Genomic DNA, 19536 nt, shown 5'->3' with positions numbered 1-19536 from the left:
TACAAAGTGGACATTCAAACAGTGAGACTACAAACACTTGTGTTCAATGATCCAACCAAAAACATTAATATGGTCAGCTATTTAACACCCCTAAACACACTTGCAGTTGTATCCCTCATAGCACCTCCTTTCCCTCTCCCTTTTACAACAAAATTTACACATTTTGGGTTTATTACTCCTTAGTTCTTATTAATGTTTTTTTTTTGGAAGAGAATAAAGTCAAATATGGCAAAACAAAGCTGTCAGTCAAAACCAAGGATAGACATACTACATGCTGTAAAAACAGAGTACAAGGTTATCAACAATGGTTACCATAATGCCTCTTGCTTCCTTAAAAAGAATTGTCTATCTCATTAGGTATTATAAAGTTGAACAAAACAGTAGAGAACAAGACCAATAAAACTTAAACATTGTAAACATTACAGGACTTCCAAAGGAGATAATAGTCAAAGCAGAATGGGCATCTTAGTGAATCTTATTGCCTTCAAAGTAGTTGCCTATACCCTCAAACTTGATACTATCATACAGAATAGAACAGAGTCTAATCAGTCAACACAAGATAGTGGGAGTATTACAGGACTTCAAATCAAGTTAATAGGAAATAAAAAAAAGTTACTATAATATATCCTGCTAATTTTTTAAATTTTTGGCCTTAATTAAAAAAACCATAAAAAATAACTAAATAATTTTTTTATTGAATAAGGGAGAGATTGAGATAAAAGAGGACATAACAACATAACAATACAGGTCAAAGCATGACTGTTTCAGCAACCTAGTGCTTCACCACCAAATAACCCGACTTAATAGTAGTTACCATAGTGTCTGTCTTTTTCCTTGAAATACTTGAATAATAACTTCATATACTATAGCTTCAAATATTTCCATATCAAGAAGCCCAGAATAAAGCCATTCCAATTAATAAGTAAAAACTTTATAAGGCTTCAAGGCCACATAATGGGGAATCATGATTACCACATACTTTTATATATTTGAATCATTACTTACATTAGTGAAACTATTTGATATTCACAAATGCAAGATTGATTTATTTCATTTATGAGTATGGTCTCAAGCTGTGCCCATTTATTGATAAATATCTCAATGTGATCCTTCTTTACAGCTGAGTAATACTCCATTGTATAGAAATACCACAACTTTTTTATCCATTCCTCAGTTGATAGACACCTGGATTGTTTCCAAGATTTGGTGATTACAAATTGTGCTACTATAAACATAGGTGCACATATGTCACTGTGGTATGATGCTTTCAGTTTTTCTGGGAATATGTCTAGAAGTAGAATAGCTGGAACAAATGGGACTTCCAATCCCAGCTTTTTGAGAAATCTCCAGACTGACCTCCACAAAGGTTGTACCAGTCTACACTCCCACCAACAGTGTAGGAGAGTTCCTTTTTCCCCACAGCCTCTCCAGCATTTGTTGTTGTTAGTTTTCTTGATGCTGGCCTTCTTTCAGGAATGAGATGGAATCTCAGTGTGGTTTTAATTTGCATTTCTCTAATGGCAAATGATGATGAACATTTTTTCATGTATTTATTTGCCATTTGTATTTCTTCATCTGAGAATTACGTATTCATCTCAGATGCCCATTTCTGGATTGGATCTTTGAATTTTGGGGGTCTGAGTTTTTTGTAATTCTTTATATGTTTTAGACAAGGGTCCCTTGTCTGAGAGGGAGTTCACTAATATCTTTTCCCAGTTTGTGGGTTTTCTTTTCACTATGCTGGAGATTTCTTTTGACATGCAGAAACTTTTTAATAAGAAGTTGTCTCAGTTATTGATTCTGGGAAGTATTTCCCGTGCGGTTTGAGTCCTGTTCATGAATTCTCTACCTACCCCTATGTCTTCAAGGTTTCTACCCAATTTGTCTTCCAATAGATTTAGTGTTTCTGTTTTAATATTCAGATCTTTGACCCATTTAGATTTTAATTTAGTACATGGTGATAGGCATGGGTCTAGCTTTAGTTTTCGGCAAATGGAGAGCCAGTTTTTCCAGCACCATTTATTAAAGAGACTGTCATTGTTCCAGTGAACCTGCTTGGCTCCTTTATCAAAGATAAGGTGGTTGAGTGTGTTTGTAGTTTTGGTTTTATCTTCTAATCTATTCCATTGATCTCCGTCTCTGTTTTGATTCCAGTACCATGCTGATTTTACTACTGTTGCTTTGTAGTATAACTTCAAGTCAAGGATTGAGATGCCTCCTGCCTTACCTTTGCTGCTTAGAGTTGCCTTTGCTATTCTAGGTCTCTTCTGGTTCCAGATGAATTTTAGGAGTGATTTCTCTAGATTGGTAAGGTATGTTGATGTTATTTTTATTGGGATTGCATTGAATCTGTATATTTGAGGTGAACGGCATATATTTTCTACTATATACGTCGCTCCTAGGGTTTCTTGAGATGGGATGGAGGTTTGAGGTTGTAATTTGGTCTTTCGTTTTGTCATTTTCCTATATTTCTGTGTTTCAAGTGTTATTTGAAAGCTTCCTCAGGGTCTGTTGGAAATCCACTTCTATGTTTGCAGCTCCTGGGACTCTGGCACCCATTTCCCCCAAGCCACTGGGCCACTAGAACTAATGGCCCTCTTCTGCCTGTGTAGAATTCCGTATTTCCAGATAAGCTGGGCTCCAGGGACACTGTGCGCCCACCTGCTTGCTGGAAGCTGCACAGTTCTCCAAGCACAGCCAGAATGGGGAGGCGGAGGTAGATGCCTCAAACCCACTTATGCACCTCACTGCACCAGGAAGCCTGGAGGGTCCCGAAAAATCTGGGCTTGGGGCAGAATGCACTGAGCACTTACCGCAGGCCGCAGGGCCTCTGGAACTGGTGATGATCGCCTGCTTGCTGAGATATCCACCGTCCTCCCAATTTTATTTATTCCTTTATCTATTTTACTGTTTTATCTTTTAGCAATTTTTTCTTTTGTTTTCTTTAGTGTTTTTCTGCTTACTTGACTTGAACATTTAAATTATTTCACTTATGTCTAAAAATTAATTATTTAATATTATGCAGTTTTTTGGAGAAGTGCTTTTGCCATGAACCAAAAATATTAGCTATTTATAAACTCACTGTTTAATTTGTATGTGACTAGATCCTTTCGTTGTTCAAATTGTTATTACTTAAGAGTTTTTGTCTTTTGGGGGGAATTGCTGCATTGTGTAAAGAGAATACATTTTTGTATTTCTATATTGATATTAATATGCTAATATTAGTGCACTTCTCATTGTTTTGACTCAGTTTCTGCTATCATCCAGAGTTCCTTGTCACTTTTGCCAACTGGAGATTCTACTTGTTCCAAATTTGGCTACATAAGCCCAAATTCCTATGTTATTTTTTTCTATATCTGCATTTCATTATTTGCAACAGAAAATGACTGATATTTCTCTCTGCACCATCCATTATAACAATGTGCTGAAATTATATTTGTGCTCAATTCAGTTTCAGGGTATCTATCATGTGAACTAAAATTCTGTGTCTAACCAATAATGGGGCCAATTCAACCTCAAAGCATACTTACTGTGAGTATGCTTTCTGCCATGTACTATTCCTATTACTTATGGATAAAGGAACTTCTGGGATAGCCTCTTATTTATTATTAGTCAGCAAATACTAAGTCCTAAAATCTCAGTGAACATGTTTAAAGACTAATTATTCATTCACGGCTACATATTAGAAAGTATTATATTAATTCTTATAGAAAAATCTCTTTGGATTGTTTTGTCCAGCAGAAATCATAAAAGTTCAAGATGAAAGGAAGTACTGTACCTTCATTGCTGTGAATGAGCAATTATACTTAGGGATTTAACATACTTTGTGTTTTAACTTAAAGTCATTTAGGTTTAAGGATTTGTACTATAATTCAAGATACATTAATGTAATTACTTAGTCACAAAAGCAAAGATAAAAATCTTCATATTTTATAAAAGCATGCTGAATATTTCTGTAATAACCACTGCAGTTTTACATATTTTAATTGACGTGACAAGTGTGTAGTTTTTTTTTTCTTTCATTTTAGACTTTGGAAAATTAGTATGTAAAGGAATATTTAGATTTAGGTGTTTATATTGAAGGGTTTCTATATTTAGAAATTCTAGGTAATGGCTACGTAATTACTCTAAACTTTAGATAAAGCTTAGCGTTTTGGGTTTCTTTAGGCTTTTAAAGTACCCTTTAAAAAGGTCCTCTGATGCATTACAAACCTGAGAATTTCAGTCTCAAAGATAAATAATTTAGAAAAGTGATTTTCATATTTTTTTAGCCATTGAGAATATTTATATTTAATCAAGGACATTATACCTTGTGTCAAATCAGAGAGGAGTCCTAAGCTTCTCAGGGGCAATCAAAATGGATGAGAAACGTTCTTTGTAATTACTGTTATTTACTTGATCAGCATGCAATGATTAAATCATAAAAGGAAGCAGGATTTTAGTTAAGATCCTTTACTTTCAATAGAGTTGAAATCTGTTGACACTGAGCCAATTGGGTGTTGCTTTAAATGCTCACCAGGTTCTGTCCTTAGTAAGGAGGGGCAAAGGAGGGTGAGTCAGCGGTGAAGACCCTCATGATTGTGTAGCCTTCCTGATCTATAAGAGGTCCTGGGATTTCTGACAACCTTTCAGCTATTCTTTCTTTGGGCAGACCTTGTGGGTACTTAGTTCATAGTTCATCTATATTTTGGTGGCCATTTTTTTCTTAAAGCATGAAATTATGTACCACTATATCCCACTTTTAAGTGTTAATTTATTCAGTAAGTATTTATGGAGAGTTTCATTTGCTCCAAATGTTATGGTAGTCACTATAAATATGAATAGGATTGCTTCCAAATTCAAAGATCTTACAGTTAAAGATGGAAATAGAGCGGAAAACATAAACAGTTCAAAGTAGTATAATGCTGTGGAAGGAGGACAGAGGAATATGTTTTGAGGAGCAGAGATAGGTCACCTATTCAAACTGGAAAGGTCTAACAATATTTTCCCGAAGAATGGTCAGGAAGTAGTGCTGAGAAAATATGGCTAATTAAATAATTTCAAGTAGTTTCATGTTATTGGTTATAACTGTGGTGGTGGTAAGAGATTGAGCATGTCAGCAGAGTCAGATTATAAAGGATCTTGTAAGATATATTGATAACCACCTACACACACAGGCATACACCATTTGACAAAAAAATAAAGGAACAATCAGACTGATAGAACACAGCTAAATCCTTGATCAAAAAATTAATTAGAAAGCATATCTATGGTTCAGATCAAACAGAAAAGTTTTCTAGTTCTCAGCTGTATAACAAATTTTTAAGTCAAAAGATAACTTAGAAGAAATCACTTTTTAACGATAATACCTTGCCAAACTTACCGAATACTAAATCATAATTATAAAAATGGTCACATCCATTTCAGTTCTTAAACTGAGACAAATTAGATTGATGATGTTATTTATATTTTGAGTGTGGAAATAATACTTTCAAATCAATTAATGAGCAAATAAATTGTCTGTTCTTCATAAAATTCAGCATTTGCTAGAATTCATTGAACAGTTTTTAGGTTAGCCTGCTAATTAATGAGAAGTTAACCATCAACATAAATTGTTTCTTTGTCGTAATTACCTTAAATTTTGTTCACACATTAAAATGACCAAAGAGAAAACACCCTCTCATACCACTGTGGTAATCAGAAAGACAACATATGGCTTAAGTGGGACTATTTTATATTTTGATAATCTAATTAAATCTTATCAAATAATGTCTGTAGACAGAGCTAGGCTGAATATATGGTTACGCTTTCAAGACTTGCTGGCAAACCATTTGTAATCATGTCACATTCAATAAAATGCTGAGAGCATTCTTTTTTCACCCTCACAGAATCCAGAGGACAGTTCGGCAATATTAAATTGTGACCCTGATGCTTTATAGCTTAAAGACCACAATTAAAGCACTAAAGCATCTCTGCACAAGAAGTAAAATATTCTTCTGCACTAATGTGTTACACATTATAAACACATACATATGTTCCAAATGCGATACAATGTTATTTCCAGAATGCCCTCTTCAAAATCATAGAGTTACATAGCAGATTCAAGCAAGACTCTTTCTGGTGAGAAAGCCCAGGATGGGGAAGGAGGTAGAAGTTGAGTCAGAAGAGAATGGCAGTCAGTGAAGTATTAACATTCTCATCACTCTTCAATTATTCTGTGTTTGTCCCAAACACTGACACTGAAAATCATTCCATAATCTGTTTCAATAGGGAAGATCATATTCTGCAGTGAAAGGTATTATTTTCAGAAATAAGTTTCATTTCCGATGTTGGAAATTTTCTTTGAAATACAATTGCTAAATCATAATCCAATATGGCTCTATTTCCATAATTTTCCATAGTTTGGATGAGTATTTTGTAAGAATGGCATTAGAAGTAAATGCTAATTTTCTGTTAATATTTATTTAACATAATTCACGCTAATCAAAAGTGAGTCTGGAAATAATACAAATTTTTAAAATGTAACTGTGTACATATCTTTTTTTAAAAGTAAAAACAGTAACATGTAGAATTTACAACAGTAATAAAATGTTAAAATTACAAATTTAAAATATCAGATTATTAATGTTGCAAGAATTTTCTTAAAGTACCTTAATTTTTGCTAAAGCAACTCAACAACAAAGTAAATGCCCAAACCAGTGATAGCAAACCTGTTAGAATGAGTACTCAAACTACAACCTAAAGCCCACTTGTTTATTCCTAAGTGCTAACCCTGCAATTAAATCTGAATACTGATGTTTTAGTTTGGCAAAAGCAACTCATACACTAAAATTTTTTGTCTTGAATACAGTAACAGAGCTTTCAATGATACAAACAGCTTCTTTTTGAAAGGTAAAAGTTTGCATCTGGCATACTTTTGCACAGTTAGTGTGATCTTTGTTGTTGTATGCATGCTGATCATTTGTCAAACCTTGGCTGGGGCGACTTGGCTCACATGCTGACAGGGCTTTGTGTGCCCACTGTGGCATATGTGTCATAGGTTCAGAAACCTTTGCAGAAGCTCAACAGTAATTGCAGCCTGCAGCCCGCAGCTTAGCATCGCAGCTGTCTTTGGCTTGCTACCGTGGTTTTGTTTTGCACTTTCAGGTATATCCACTTCTATCTCCCTCCGCAGCTTCTGATAACTTTCTGTATTAAATTCCCTACAATGAAAATATCTTGCATAGTTTCTGCTTTCTGTATGGACATCAGTCAGGAATGATCTTTGAAAATATGATTTAAATGATGAAAATTTGGGATGGATATGTGAACCAACTGAAGGTGAATGTCATGGAATCTCTCATTCCAGGGGAAAGTTGGCATGGCATGCAGAAATAGTTTACTGAATTACATTGTAAAATTTTTTACTGGAAGTGAAGAAATTCCTAAAGCCAAATCTTTGGGATAGAAAATAGAAGTAGTAATGAGCTGCTCTGATGGCGATAATGAATTAGCACTGTGAGTTGTGATGGTTGCTTTTGACTGCAATGGAGAGTTTATGGAAAAGTATGAGGGCAGGACTTCAAATTCAGTTCAAGGATGGTCAGTGAAATAAATTCATGATGACCTCCCCAACCCAAGAGTGTCTTACCTTTTACTGTTATAGTGCTGGTGCGGCCAAAACTAAGAAACCATTCTCAAACATGAGAGTTATACAGCTAAAGTACAAGTTAAATCTACAACCTTTCTGGCTTTCTTACATAAAACATAAGAATTGAATGGAAGATATAAAATTGAAACAAATAGATTTAGGTAGACTGCCTTGACTACCTGTTGTATTTGAAGCCCATTTCCATGGCTCATTTGGATTATCCTCAATGCCTTATTGTGGAATGATCCCCTTTACTTTTCTGTGAGAATAATTTCTACTTTCTTAGAGTTCTGTTACAGCCCTCAATGTGTTTAACTTAACAGTGAAAAAATAGGAAGGCATAAGAAGAGAGACTGTTAAAGTGAGTATATTATTTCCCTCGTTAAGTTTTGGCAATGAGAAATGAATTGGTGAAGGGAGCAACAATGTCCTTAAAATATCCTGTGATGGCTCATTCTGTGTGCCTTGTATGTGGTCTTATGTGGCAATGTTGAAATGGACACATCTGTTTCAATGGAATGATAGAATCCTGTAGTGCCTGAGTGTCTAGTGAAACTGTTGGAGGCGGGGTAAGTGCAACTGTAAAGCAGGCAGAAGAGGCAAATTGACAACTGTAGTGTTGCGAATTAGTGTGTAGTTATTGGTGGTGAGTAGGCTGTCACTGAAATACAGCTTTCTGGTGTAGAGATATTTTGGGTTCTGTGAACAGAAATCTGATATTCTTCACTATCATCAAGCACTATGACATCTCATTCAATTTCTACTTCTGAGTCCATTTACAGATCCAGAACCCTTTATTGAAAGCCTTTGATGATAAGCTTTTTGCTATTGCTACAAATATATACTGAAAATATTCCTTTATGTGGCCCCTGTTGAAATCCAGTCATTTAACAGTGTGGTTTCACATTGTAGAAAGGAGATTTCTCAGTTTTTCTAAGAATCATGAGTGAGACTAATTCTATGAGGAACTCAAAACATTGCTGTTATTTTTTGCTCTGAGTAGGATCTTTTGGAGACTGAATGACAGATGCCTTCCCTTCCCTTCCCTTCCCTTCCCTTCCCTTCCCTTCCCTTCCCTTCCCTATCCTCCCCTTCCCTTCCCTTCCCTTCTCTCCCCTCCTCTCCCCTCCCCTCCCCTCCCCTCCTCTCCTCTCCTTTCCTCTCCATTACCTTGTTTCTTTCCCCTAAGTCCCTTCCCTCCTTTTTCCCCTTTCTACTTTCTTGATTCACCCTTTCCCACTCTTCTTTCTTTCATTTTAACTTGAGCTGGTTTCACTCAGTTACAGAGTTTACTTGTCCTCCACATGATCATTGTCCAGGTTCTTGAATGTTTATTTCCAAGACATCTATAGCTTTTAGACCTTAGAGATTGGCTTTTCGAGCCATGTAATGGGGACATTATGCTAGAAGAAGCCAAGTGCAAAGCTGTGGAATTTTTCTTCCATTTGAGAAATTAGAAAAAATAATAATTAAATCCCAGGAATTTTGGAAATGAATGTTCTCATTAAATACTTAGTATATAGCTATTAGTCTTGTAAGTTTTTTCCCATATTATGTTAGTCAGCTTTCTGAGACTGTTACTAAATACTTGAGAGATTCAATTTAAAAGGAGAAAATGTTTATTTTTGTTCACAGTTTTAGAAGGTTCAGTACACAGTCATGTGTTGTCATTGTTTCTGCGCCTGGGGTGAACTCTATCTGTTGAGCTTTCTGGTATAGGAGGATTTCATGGACTGTATCTGCAAAATTAGTAGTATAAATTAATGTACACAGACCATAGCTTTTTTTCAATTGCACATTTATTTTTCTTTGAACATATTTGGTTATTATGTTTTACCACAATGTTTTATTCACTTCTGAGAAAATAAAAACCTCTGATATAATCAGAAGAAACAACTGAGAGGATATATTTGAATAAGCATTGATTCTTTGACTAAGAAGATGCTACATAGTAAATTAATTTATTTTATGTATTCAGTGATACCTTGTGGATCTTTAGAAGCAAACTTATTTTGAGCATACGCTTGTCTTCTTCTATTTCATCAACTAATTCAACTTCATTTACTTGTAATGGTCAGTTAGGCAGATCATACAACATTTAACATTTTTGTTTGTTTCCAAAAGGTTGATTTTCTGTAGTAATGTTCCTTAATTGCTGTATGTAGAATTCTTTGTAGGGTATTTGTAAATGTCTTGTTTATTGTAAATTTTTCAGTTCACTCTAATAAAATTACAAATAGTGAAAACAATTGTATTTTGCCTACCATAGCTGCAAAATAATTTCTGCATTTTTACTAATTCTCTACAATCTCAACCCCAAATTATAGCAATTTCATAAGCACTTGAAAAATTATTGTGTTTATTGGATTATTTGCAGGTGGAGCTCTGTTCTTAGTCTACAAATCAGTGGTTAATTTAATGATGCACTAGTTTATATTTAGCAAAATGAAGCACAACAAGCTCAGCTGAAAAACGATTCTTGTTTTAACCAGTAGCTTCACACAGCTGTTTAAATATCATATTGTACTTGTTTTTTTCCCCCTTTCCTTATTTAGGATGGCACATGGTACTTGTGTAATCTTTGCTTATTTTAAGCTGGCATAGAAGAATGGTTCCTAGCAAATGGGAGGCAATTTGCAAAACTGAAGGATGTTCTCACGAATTCAGGCTGAGTTCAATTATTATTGAAGAATACATCTTTCTCTCCTCTATATTCTCCTGCAGACTTTTTCATTAAAATGTTATATTTCAAAGTTTATGACAAGAGTACTATTTTCATTTATTCCATCTAATTTTCTTTCCTGTGTATGAGGATACTATTAAAGTAAGATTGGTTAGGAAAAGTCAGGTGTTTTAAAATCATAGTAGTTCACTCTTATCAATTTTATAATACTTCTGGCTTCGTTTTTTTGTTTCCTTATACACATGTAAAGGCTGATGCAAAAGATGTAACATTAAAATGGAAAGTTTGAAGACTCTCTATTAGGTACTTTTAAAAGAATTCCTATTGCATTTCCATATCCTTATATAGATGCCTAAATCAAAAATAAGACTCAATTTCTATTTTTTGTTCTATGTCAATTAAAATGTTTTTGTTAGATTTTTAAATTTATTTAACTTTTTCATTTATTTAAGTTTCATATGTTCATGAAGTATATGTTAATATTTTCTGTTAGTAACATTTTGTCACAATGTGTCTGTGAAGCAGAACACTACCATGGTTATATATTACATCTACTTTTTGGTATGGGGCTGTTTCCTCTATATTGCATGTTTTAAGAAAATAGTCTTGTAGGCAGCAAATAAAACTGAGATTCTCTATAGAGATAAATGAATGTAGAAAAAGTTTAAGAGACTTAGTTGAAATATCAATGTAATAGTTTTACTTCTGTGAAACAATTCATTTAACATCTCTGTTTTTAAAAATGTGTAGGGTTTCTTTAAATATTCAATTATATCATATATATTTATTCTGATTATCTTAGTATGAGAGCTGAGTAGGGTGATTTGCACTGTTTTTTAAATAGAGCTTTCATGTGATTTTCTTATTACTGAACTTAAACCTAATTACATAAAGTTATCTCATGAATCAGGAAAATTTGTACTAAGATAACCATCTCTAAGAAAGTTAGAAATAGAATGGCAACATACAGAAAACAATTTCCAGTAAGAAAATAAACCTGTTGAAGAATAAAGACATATTTTATAAATTATGTATATGATAAAAATTGTAAGGATGTTAGGCTAGAAAATTATTGAATTAATACATAATATTGTATGCTTGCTTGTACAGTATTTTAGAATGATATGTTATTTTTATAAAAAGCTAAATTTTATTATTTGTAATTGAATTTTACTTTTGGTGGTTCTGGGGATCAAATTGAAGCCCTAAAGCATGCTAAGCAAGCTCTCTACCACTGAGCTACATACTCAACCCCAGGTTAGACTTTACATATTGTATATAGTATGCATAATATTGGGAAGTAAGGTTATTCTGGAACTTTCTATATTTTTATCTAATATGGGTAGATAATCATAATTGTTTACTGTTTGTATTTTAGGTATAGGACAAGCAACCATACTTAGAGCAAAGTTCAGGACTAAAATCTCTCAGTAAAACTTGATGGTAATGGAACCAAAAATCAAAACTCGACAACTTGATGGTAATAGTAAACGCTATTTAAATGAGGATGAGAAAATAAGTAGTGGGATTCATGGCCAAACACTTATCATTTTAAAGTTTCCTGTTTGAAGTACTAATATAAAACAAATGTTTTAAAATTAAAAATTTTAAAGTGTGATGCAGATCAATAGAGGAGCTATTAGGATTAAAAATAAGGTATCAATATTTGTAAAGTAATTTAAAATGATGGCTATTTACAGCACTATCTCTATTCCTTCTTGTTTTTTATCTTTTTATGTGGAAATGAACTGAAATATTGATCTAATGATTAACACTGTATTTAGCAAGCTTTAAAATAATTAACCAGTTCTTTAAATACCAGCAACACTTTTAATAATGAGAAATTATGTAACCCTAAATATACAAAATATGGCTACTGAATATTAAAATATAGATTTTTGTTCTCCATATTTTGTGGAGGCTAGCAAACTGTTAGTCTTATTTGGTTTCCATGGTCCAGCATAAGGACTAAAAAATTAGAGAAAATCACCAAATTGAAAAGGTCCCTAAAGACTAAATATATCACATTATTTTATTAGGAGAGCTCATCACAGCCTTCTTTTTAGTACCTCCCTTCTAGATTTAGAATACAGCCCCATATACATTTTCATTTCATTGATCGTCAATATGATCTAATGTATACAAAGAAAAGACATTTAAATATTTCTGAGACTGCATTGATACAGTTGCATGATGAGTAATGTCAGATCTATGCTAGATTTTTAAATAGGCTTTATATTTTAGAGTAATTTTCTGTTCATAATAAAATTAAGCAGAAGATTTTACCATATATCTCCATTTCTACACATGGAGAGTCTCCACAATTATCAAGATTTCTTGTCAGCGTGATTCATTTGTTACAACTGAAGAATCACCAACATTCAGGTATTATCTTTCAAATTCCATATTTTATAATAAGGTTCAGTCCTTGGTGTTGTACATTCTATGGGTTTGAATAGATGGTTTTGATCAAGAATATATCCCAAAGGTCTCATACAGTCATGAGTGAGGCATTTGGAAGGTGATGGCATCATGAGGGCAACAAAGCTGACTTACTATTACTATTAGGATGTAGGAAGAGGTGGGTCCTTGCAGGCGTGACCTGGAGGAGCGTATCTCCTTTCCCTGACCCTTGCTGCTCTGTCTGCTTCTTGGCCACTGTGAATGAGTAGCTTTCCTTTGCATAGGCCCTTCCACTCTGCTGTTTGTGCATTTAGGCATAGTACCATGGACTGAAACTTCTGAAACTTATCAGGGGCCCAGCAAAGAGCCCTGATTGTCTATATTAAGGGTACAGTGAGAAAATTTTAAAAAACATAGACTAGTTTAATCTTACATCAGTGCTGGGAATTTGACGCCTCCAGATGGGTTCTCTCCTGATACTTCAAAACAGCCACTATTTATTAGGAGTATACAGAGCTAGTAAAAAATTCCAATTTGGTGGAAGACTTAGAGGTTTATGATTCAATAGGCAAGTATAATCTTGGGAGTCCTAAAGAGAGTGTAGATGATTTTATGCTAAAATGGATCTTGTCCTGCAGTATAATCGTGTGATGACTCAAGAGGGCTTATATGATCTTAAATTTAGTTTTAGTGTATGGGAGAGGATGGTTCATCCTTAAAGAGTCAATGGGAAATCTCAAATGGGTGCTAACAATAATCCAAACTTCCATTTTATCCTTTAGAGAAGTATGTAAAATTAGCCATTGTGAATTTGTGGTCTTCAATAAGATTGAAAGCCAAAATAAACCTCTTCTTTAAATTGGACCTATAAGTTAATTCATCCCAGTGACCAGAGAGTGACTAAAACAGATGTGCATTCACTGTTATATCATTTAGGGTAGTGCTGTTTTTTTGCTTTTTATTTTTTTATCGGTACCAGGGATCGAACTCATGACCACATGCTTGCAAGGCAGGCGCTTATGCCGCTGAGCTAAATCCCCAGCCCCAGTACTGTTGTTTTATATATTTATGAATTGAAATTATTTTCTCATTACCTGAATTATATATGTGCATTATGGAACATTTAGAAACACAAAATGGAATGTAGAAGAAAATGAACAGATAGAAACTATAAACACTATGTTTTTGAGAGAGAAAGAGACTTTCTGAGTTACCCATGCCAGCCTTTATTTGTTATCTTCCTACATCAGATTCCCAAGCAGCTTGGATTACAGGTGTGTACTACCATGCCCAGCTACAATCTTGATCTAAATCTTAATCTTTTAAAAATAATGGTAACATTATTATTCCTATAAATTTGCAGCATCCTGCATTTCTTCTCATGTAGAGACCTATGAGATATATTTGAAGTTTGTGTTAATTTCTAGAAGGTATCTATGATTCTCTTACCTGCTCTTCTCTTTCTTCTACTATACTCAGAACTTGCTTCACCTGAATCCCAACCACTTTATTTTTGTGAAACACTGCAGATACGGTGGCATCATCATCTCATTTAGGACAATGAGATAGTCTCATAGGGGACCTGTTGATTTCAGACCAAGTACCGGGATCTGGTTCTTAATTTTCCAGGTTCTGAAAGCCAATTATTCAATATATTCAAGATATTAGTTCTTTTGGTATAGGTTTACCAAATAAATGAGAAACATGTATTACAGATAATGAGAATACTAGTTTATTACTTTTAGAATTTTAAATTCCTCCCAAAATACCAGTCCTTTTCTAAAAATATGGTCTTCTACCTGAGTATCTGGTCATAGTCTTCTCTGGTTGCTTTCCCTTATTCGGCTTTCTACTGTCCCTATCCCCTGTAAGCTTCTGGAAGCCACATATCATAATAAGTCAAAGACAATAAAGTCTCTCCTTCCTAAAAACAACCCAGGAAGTTTTGGGTGTTATTGTGTTTGTCAGAGAACTTCTCTTATTCTACTTTCTGTTGTTACCCAACAAGTGAAGTCAGGAACACCTTCCCAGTAGAAAAGCCCCTTGTACATAGGCTCCCTTTCAAATTTTTATTTCTGTGGCTGTCTTGTGATAGGTGTCTTATATATCATTCTTCAAGTGCATTTTTAAAAAAAGAAAACAGACAAGGTAATATTTAAACTTTCTTAGTTATATTTCTCTTCTGGTTATACTTTTTCAAGTAGCCTGTAGGTCATTTTACCTTTGGGCAGTGATGTTCACACCATCTCCTTTTTTTTTTTTTTTTTTTTTTTTGGCTTTGTGTATGTCTGTAATGTGAATACATACTTAGATTTACACACATATTGGCTCACAATACCTCTGCAAATAGCTGAAAATCATAGTTTGACTCTTCCTGATTCACTGTGTGGGTATTGACTTACTTTTCATTTGGGACACAACATTTACTATTGTTCTGGTCTCTATTGTATCACTGCAGTTTATTTTTGCTTTGGACAAACCTATCTGCATAAACACTGTGGTATTTATTTTCTGTAAAAGCTTTAACTGCACAGTTTATTTGGACATTGATTTTTTTCATAATATCGCAGCAATGGCAAGGTTAGCATTTCAGGAGAGCTTCTCTTCTGTCAACAGTATCTTCATCCTATCGTTAGTTTAATTTATGGTAATAATCCAAGCAAGTTTTGACCATTAAATCCTTTCAGACAGCAGTGCTTCCAAAGGCCATTCTTTGTTTTAAGTAATTAGTTTCTTCAGTTCATTTTAGTGTCTAAACTTAATAGTATATGAAAATTCATTTTCTTGCTATGCAATAACCTTTCCATTAATGGATGAGCTGAACTTTCATGTTTATTTTAATATTCCTATATAATTGACTATATCCATTAGGGTATTTTATTCTGTTAATACCAAAGCTTTTTGAGAGGGAATGTGACTTTAAATTGTTTTCTCCATGACTCTTTTACATCATGTTGCCTTTCCTGTACAGGACCAGGAGATCTCTCAAAAAAATATTTGTGAAATCCATAGAGAACCAAGTAAGTTTCTGCAAATGATTGCTGTGTTTCCTGTTTTACAAATTCACAAAGAAATTTAGGAAACCCTTATTTTTGGGGTGTTTAATATTTGACAACTGTCCAGTTAGTTTTGTGCAGTTTGTTTGTTGTGCCATTGTTATTTGTGACAAATGGAGCTGGTGTATGATTAAAAAAAAAAGGACAATTGACCTTATTCCCTCACAAATATGAAGGTAGTTTTGTGTAATAAAAACCAGGATGTCTTGACTTTGCATAGTCATGATCATAGAAATTCTCAAAACATTTCATAAACATTAAAATTATGCAGAAATAATTAACTGAGATTTTCTGTTTCCAAATTTTGAATGTATGTACATAAATAAAAATTTGAATTATGAGATTGAGTTTTTAAATTTCAAAACAGTACATTGAAGAATGGCCTGTAGACATTCCGTCAAAGACAAAAGCCAAGGGTTCATTACTTTAGTTTTTAATGTGTTTTTTTTTTTCTTTTGCAGGAAGGAGAATACTTCCTAGTAATTCCTATATGAATTGCTAATTTTTGTTCATAGATATAATGATGAAATGATTTGTAAATAGTAAACACTTTTTTGATTTTTTAGATTCTTTATTCCCCTTAGAGGAAATAAATAATTGAAGAATTGAGGACCTTTAGATCAGAACACGGCAGTTAAAGGGATAAAACAGTCTTCTATACAGCTTTGTCCTAGAGATATGTACAGTTTCAGAATTTCAGATGATACTCATATAAGGCCCTCATTTGTTGTTTAGAATTTCAAAGGTGAGAAGGATTAGTATTATGAGCTGAATCAAAACTAGTGTGATACGATTATTTTAAGATCAAAATGCACTGAATATGTTATTGAGGGTTTGGTCTACTGAAGTCTAGAGTACAACTAAGTGTGTTGCAGCTGTAATAATTACCTCAGAAATGAGTCATATTAGGAAAACTCCCAATCTGTTTTATGCCACACATTTCTAATATAGTAATTTTTGGTGGCTAGAGCTTGAATTAATCAAATTAAAAGTGCTGGGTTATAAAGATTTTGGCTGTTGTCATAATCTCTATCATGGAAGTCTAAAAACTACATTTAATTTCATCAGTAGGTATTAGTTATTTTTGTTTTTTCTATAGTTATTTCTCATGCTAGATTTCTTAAATAGAAATTTTTATCTAGAAAATACTAATTATAGTTCTACCCTGTGAAAAGCAATATTTTAGATTCTATATTTATGGCAATAAGACAGACAAGGATTGTGTTCATATGAAACTTAGATTGTGGTTCTCAGGTCAGGGAGCCAATTCAACAAGTAAATAAATGACAAAAATACCAAGAATGCTGAAGAGAAGTTATACAAGGATGATTGAGTCGTCAAAGAAGTCTTTTTAATGAAAGCCATTTAAATTGAGAACTGATGACAAAAAACAAAATGTAAACATTTGGGGCAAGAGCATTTCAGTGAAGAGTTTCTAAGATGTGCCCAGGGAAAAAAAACAAGACTGATAATACTTATGAGCATGTAGAGTGCAACCCGAGAAGCTGGTGGAGATCTAGCTGACAGAAGTCTGTGAGCCTGAATAAGGGGGTAGAATATCCGTCTAATGTGTTAGGAGGCATTGGAAGGTTTTCAGACTGGAAATGGACATGACCTAATTTACACTAAAAAATACTTTGATTATCAGCTTACTTTGTAGCAGCAGGAACCAAGACAATGTGATATTGTTAGAGGCAAAGACACATACATCAGTGGTACAGGATGTGGAACTCAGGAATGAATCTACAGAGTTATGGCCAACTCAGATTTTGACAAAGGTGCAAAAGCAGTTCAATAGAGGAAAGATAGCCATTGCAGCAAATGGTGCTGGAACAATTGGACATTCATAGGTAAAATAATGAACCTAACCTAAACCACACATCTACAAAATGCAGATCAAAAGGGGTCATGAGCTTTAATAAAAAACATATTAAAATGTAACTATTTTAGAAAAAAATTAGAATATGGTCTTCAGGATCTAAACTCAACAAGGAATTCTGACTTAATGCCAAAAGAAGGATCCATAGAAAGAAGGATTGATAAACTTAACTTACTTTGTTCTGTGAAAGGAAAACAGAAAGATAAACTACGAACTGGGAGAAAATATTTGCAAACCACAGAGTGAACAAATCAAAACCACCCCACAATATCTAGATTAGGAAAAGAATTCTGCAAACTTTAAAAACCAAAACAACCCATTTTAAAATATGGGTAAAAAACAAGAAGAAACATTCCCTACAGAGGTAACACAGCGGCAAGAACCTTGAAAATATTTTCACCATTCGTAGCTATTAAACACAAAAGATGTAGTAAGTTACAGCTACACAGCTATCAGAACGACCAAGAAAGTAACAGTGCATCGTGCTGAAGATGGTCTAAAGTAACTGGATCACTGATACGTTACTGCTGAAATGTAAAATGGTGAAGCTACTGTGGAAAATGGTGTGATAATTTCATATAACACTAAACATGTAATTACTATATGACTCAACAATTGTACTCTTGACTATTTGTCTCAGAGATACAACAACTTACAGTTATACAAATACATTTACAGGAATTTTCATAGCTTTTTTTGGGGGGGGTCCTGGGAAACTCATGGCCTTGTGCTTGCCAGGCACCAGGTGCTTATGCCACTGAGCTAAATCCCCAGCCCCTTTCATAGCATCTTTACTGTTAAGAAGCCCAAAGGAAATAGCCCAGATATTCTTCAGTGGTAAATAGTTAAATGAGTATGGATCTCCAGGAAATTACTCTGAATCAAAGGTAATCAATCTTTAAAGGTCACATATTGAAATATGTAACATACTTAAAATGACAAAAAATTACAAAATAAAGAATATTAGTGATGACAGGAATCAGGGCCACAAGTTTGGGATAAGAGAAGAGGGAGGCAGTTGTATCTATGAAAGGACAACAGAGGAGTTTTATATGACAAAAATCTGCTGTATGAGAACAAGTGAGAATTGTTTTATGTGCTGACTGTGTCAATGTCAACATCCTGATTGTCATTTTGGCCTGAAGTTTTGCCAGATGTCACTACCAGGAGAGTTATGGTAGGCAGTACAGAGGATTCTGTCTTTACGATTTCTTGCAATTGCATAGGAGTCTACAAATATATTAAACATTTAAAAGTTTAATGAAAGAAAACTTGTCTTTAAATTTGGCTGATGAATTGAGACTGTATGGCCTCTAGCATATTGTATGGCTTTACTACTAATTCTTATTTAACTGATAGGATCTATGTCTTGTAGTTTAGAAAGACCTTTGAGCGCATCTTCTGTGCAGACAGGATGGAGGATCTCTGCAAAATTGCAAAAAAAAAAAAAAAATCCCTGTGGATTTAAAGTGCAAGCTGCTGCTGATGAGTTTTTTCAGATTGTGATGCTGGGTATAGGCAGTCTACTCTGGGTAAGTCTGTGACCTGGTCCCAAAGGGTTAGTGTTGTTTAACTGAGAACCACTCAACTGAGAGTGCTTAAGATGTGCCCATAGATACCACAATATTTCCTCCTTAGAAGTAAATTTTACTTATGATCTCAAGTATACACCTTACGATCTCTAGTAATGTTCAGCTCCAGGTCCACTCTTTTTTTATTTCTGATATCTGTTGAAATGCTTACTTTTCTTGTAATGTTATAATTTTTTCAGCAAAGATGCAGCTTATTTGTGCTCACAAATTGCTGTTGGTTCTTTTGTACCCCTTTCTCTTTAATATGGAACCTTGCTGGGCAGTAAAACAGTGGATATATAATAAAACACATTTTTAATATAGCAGCTGCAGGA

At 34.0% G+C, this 19536-nt stretch overlaps 1 protein-coding gene and 1 long non-coding RNA gene across 4 annotated transcripts in view; both read left to right on the top strand.

Moving 5' to 3' along the window:
* The window catches only part of Immp2l (inner mitochondrial membrane peptidase subunit 2), an 878014-nt gene that overhangs the window by 270149 nt on the left and 588329 nt on the right, over positions 1-19536 (top strand). The gene's annotated exons all lie outside the window — the stretch shown is intronic.
* On the top strand, positions 8756-17768 carry LOC134473664 (uncharacterized). Its single transcript, XR_010044029.1, has 2 exons — positions 8756-11772; positions 15667-17768. It is a non-coding gene; the product is annotated as an uncharacterized LOC134473664 (long non-coding RNA).

Source organism: Cavia porcellus, unplaced genomic scaffold (genome assembly GCF_034190915.1).
Source record: "Cavia porcellus strain 051 isolate PalLab524CR breed Dunkin Hartley unplaced genomic scaffold, mCavPor4.1 scaffold_2, whole genome shotgun sequence".
NCBI lineage: Eukaryota > Metazoa > Chordata > Mammalia > Rodentia > Caviidae > Cavia > Cavia porcellus.
The sequence above is the reverse complement of the archived record's forward strand: the minus strand, read 5'-3'. Positions and strand labels throughout refer to the sequence as shown.